Here is a 4,132-nt window from a genome sequence, read left to right on the forward strand (position 1 = left end):
GGAAAGAGACTGAGCCTGCAAATGAGGAATCCTTGGGGCGGGGGAGGGGCACAGGGAGCACACAGAGTCCACGAAGAGAAGGCTGCAGCCTCAGCTCAGTGGTTACCATGGCAACCGCAGTTCTGGGTGCGCCCCCCCACCATTCAGTTGTCAGGACAATGACACCACTGGATAGGAGGGATGTGGGGAGTGGTGAGTAAGAAGAGACAGAAGGGATAGGAGAAGGGCCCGGTAAGGGTGCAGGGAAAGGCAGCCTAGTGTCTGGCCTCCCTGGAGAGATCCCATTTGCCCAGGCCTGGGTGTGGCAGCAGGGGCAAGGGCAGGGGAGTTTGGGGGAAATTTCCTTACTTGGTTCTCAAGCTTCCCTGGTCAACCATTGTCAAGTTGTAGTCTGGCGATGGTAGGTGGGGCTTGGCAGAAGCTTGGCTCCTTCACCCTGCATGTTGCTTTTCTCACCCAAGATTTAGAATTCCATAGGGCCTATAGAGAAGTCTCCTGCCCTCATAGCTCTGAAGAGTCCTCCTGATCTCTGGAACAGTGCAGAGGCTGCCCAGGGAACACCAGGCAGCCTGGGCGGAGGCCACTCTTGGGACAGGATACTTGGGCAGGAACCGGGAACCGGGGCTGAGGCTGCCAGGAAGCCAGTCCCCTTCCCTCCCAGATCATTCTGTGCTCTGCTCACCGCTTCCTCACACCTTCCTTCCTTCCTTCCTCACTCTCCTTCCGAGCTGGCCCCAGGTGGGGCCCTGACAAAAGTCAAACCAACTGAGGATGCTGAGGAAGAGGGGCAGGAGGTAAGGATTATATTCTGACCTTCTAGGGTAGTAGTTGGGAGCATGACAGGTGGGTGCTCCATGGGCACTGGGGGAGGAAGGGGCGGGCCCTGGGAACACTTTGAGAGCCTAGCAAAATGGGATAACCACCTGTGGAGGAGGTGGTAGCACCAAAAGAATTTCTGTGCATTTGGACATTAATTTATGATTATCCTCTCCCTAGCATTTGGTTCCAAATCCTCAGTAAATTTAAGAAGCCTGAGGATTAGGAGGTGCTATTCCTCCCTCCCTCACATCGGCTGCAGCTGCCTAAGGCTGAGGGGAACTGCAAGGACCTGGAGATCCTGCAGTGGGCAGGAGGCTGCCTGTAGGCACTCAAGTCTGTCAGTCTTGTTGCCTGGGGTTTGGGGTGGGAGGGTGGTGATCACAGCAAAGCAGAGGGCTGGGAAGGGAGAGAGCAGGGTTCCTCCTTTAAATTTTATCTGGGCCCCAAATTCAAGCAGTCTTATAGTTCGTCCCTAATTATTCCTTTACTATCATACTCAACTGACTTCTTCCCATAGCTTCTATTCAGCTTTTTGGGGGGAGGGTGGGGGGGAGGGTGCCTTTATTTCTGTAAAGTAGGAAGAAGAGGGTTCTAAGGCTCCAGAGTCAGCCTGGGAATGAGGGAGTGGGATAGGACACCTGGACCTCAAAATGTTCAGTCCAAGAAGCAAAATGGGTTACCCCTGGCTACAAAGACAGGGTTAAGCTTTAAGCCCTTAGTCAAGAGAAGAAGGATCGGACCCAGGATGAGAGCATCAGAAGATACCTGGCATTGGATCAGGCCGGGCAGAGGAGAGGGAATGGGGCCTCTACTGCTCTCTACTCATCTGATTCTCTCTCTTCCTCCTCCTGTTTCTCCCCCATCTCTCTATCTCTTCCTCATCTATTACCTCTCTCGAGTCTTTCAGTCTCTCTTTTCCTCCTTTCCTTTCAATGGGCTTTCATCCCGTCCCACCTGGTGGTAGCCAAGAATACTTAGGACTCCTGGTTTCTGTGACTTGGTGTCCCCATTTCAGGACTCAGAGCTACTATACTAGCTATACTAGGAAGGAGTGAGTGTCCCTGCTATAAAGAGATAGAGTAAGTTTAGTGGGGAGGGGCCTGGATTGGTTGGCTGCGTACAGGTTGGTGATGTCCACCATTGCACTGTGGTGGAGGCTCTGTGTGAAAGAGTGAGGGGATGGCATGGCAGGGTGTGACTCTGGTCCTCTTCTTCATGCATGACAACACAGGCACACATGATGGGCACAGGTGTCAGGGAGGTGAGGAAGTAGGCAACCAGGGCAGCTGGCAGCCTAGGGCCATCTCTGGCAATTTCCCCAATGGAGTGTTTAACCACAAAGGGAAGAGCAATTAAAGCTAATCGCTCTGACAGCCTGGAGGCCAGACACATAGGGAAACAAAACACACATATTCAGCATGCTTCCCCTAACTCCCAGTGGTCTCACCACCATCCTGCTTTCCTCCTCCCTAATTTCTGAGCCTCTGTCGTCCATTCCCCAGCACTCTCCCCACTCATCTGACCATCTCTGACTCTCACTTCCTTCCCCTCCCCATTCCCTGACTGTATCTCTGTCCCTCTGTGTCCCTCTCTTGATGTCTGTCTGCCTCTCACACACATTCCCCTCATTCTCTCTCTCTGACTTGGGCCTCCATCCTTGGCTGACTCATACTCATTCTTTCTTTTTCTCTCTCTCCCTTTCTTCCATCCCCCCTCCATCCCTTGGCCACTCAGATGCCCAGAAGCCAGCCACTCCTAGCACCCTAAGCTCCAACTGGACCCAGCAAGAGAGGCCACCAGCAACCCCTACCCTCACTACTCACCCAGTTTCAAAGTACCAGGCTCACTCGCCTTCAAGATCCTGTCTCCCTGTCCTGGATTGAGACCAGGATTTTCTACCATGTTTTCTCACAGTTTTAAAGAGGGGCGATCTGAAGCCCAGGGCTGGGAGAAGATGCCCAGAAAATTAGGGCGGACTTGGGGATGGTGGCCCCCACTCAGCTGTCCTGTTAGACTGATATTCTGCCAGGAGACTTGCACATGGGAGACAGTGGGAGTGCGGTGGGGGCTTGGATGCGTAGTGCAGGGCCCTTTGTGATTTGCTGTGTGCAGTCGATGTGTGTAAGAGTCACATGGGTGTGTGTCACCGTGTGTGCTGGCGTGTCTCTTGTAGGTGTGTGTGTCCCTGTCAGTTTTGATACATATTATATGAAATTCATTAGGGGCTTTACGTTAGCTACTTCTCTCCTGTACACCCCCCAGCTCCCGACTCCTTCCCTCTGGACAAGCATTCGACAATCCCACCTCTACCCAGGTGCAGAGGACTGGGTGAGGGCACGTGGTGCCAGCCGCCGGGTTTGAGCCCTCGGAGCAGGGGCGGCTGCCGGCGGAACTGAGGCAGGGCTGGGCCGGGAGACCGCCAGCCGAGGCGAGTCCGAAGCCAGAGAACGGGAGGGAGGGGCGGGAGCTGGCCCGGCCGAGCCGGCTGGGCGGGAAGCAGGCTCCATCCTAATCCCCAGGCCCCGTCCGACTCCCAAACTGCTGGTCAGAGTGGAACGGGCGGCCGGAGCCACGCCGCCTCCAGCACACACCGCGCTCGGAGGGCACCGACAGAGACGGAGCCCGTGGGGCCTGACACGGAGCGGACCCCTCCGGGGCCCCCACGCTCCGCATCCGTCCCCAGGCGTCCCGGATCGACGCCCCTCCAAGCCCAGATCCCCAAATCTGCCCTTCCCCGCGACACTTCCCCTCTCGGCCCTCTCACCGCCTCCGGGGCTGAGCGCTCGGGGAGCGGGCACTCCGGCGTCCCCGGTTCCTGAGCAGCGTCCGGAACCTACTCCTCGGCTCCCGCCGCCGCCGCCGCCGCCGCCGCCGCTTCTGCTGCCGCCGCCGCCGCCTCTTCCGCCCGCGGAGCCGGAGCCCGAGCCCAGCGCCGCCTCACCCCACCCGGCTGGCCCGTGATGTCAGAGCCGGGGAGGGGCGGGGGGCGGGGAGCGGCGGGAGAGGGGGAGGGGAGGCAGCAGGGGGCTGGGGGTTCTGTAAGACTCCTGGGACGGGGGCAGAAGTGCGGGAGGGCTGGAGTAGCGACGTCGCCTCCTCCCCTAAACAATGAACCCCAATTCTCAGATTTAATTCTTCCCAAAGGGCACTCCTTCCCTTACGACCTTTCGGTGACCACAGTGGCTGGGACCCTGGGAGGCAAAGAGTAAGTTAGGGTTTAAGGGTTTGGAAGTCCTTTGGCCTCTGGATCCTCTTAGATGCTTGACTCAGTATTTGTAAAAACCTTTTCCCTTTATGGGTCAGGGGAGCCGTA

The 4,132-nt window shown here is 57.0% G+C and overlaps 1 protein-coding gene across 1 annotated transcript in view; it reads right to left on the reverse strand.

The window, feature by feature from the left end:
• PEA15 (proliferation and apoptosis adaptor protein 15) overlaps window positions 1-3,740 on the reverse strand; it is a 10,296-nt gene extending 6,556 nt beyond the window's left edge. Inside the window, exon 1 of the mRNA XM_007459934.1 lies at window positions 3,584-3,740. The gene's annotated coding sequence lies outside the window, so the exon portion shown is untranslated. The remainder of the gene's footprint in view (window positions 1-3,583) is intronic.
• Window positions 3,741-4,132: the final 392 nt, after the last annotated feature.

The sequence above is a fragment of the Lipotes vexillifer genome, unplaced genomic scaffold, assembly GCF_000442215.2.
Source record: "Lipotes vexillifer unplaced genomic scaffold, Lipotes_vexillifer_v1.1 scaffold2036, whole genome shotgun sequence".
NCBI lineage: Eukaryota > Metazoa > Chordata > Mammalia > Artiodactyla > Lipotidae > Lipotes > Lipotes vexillifer.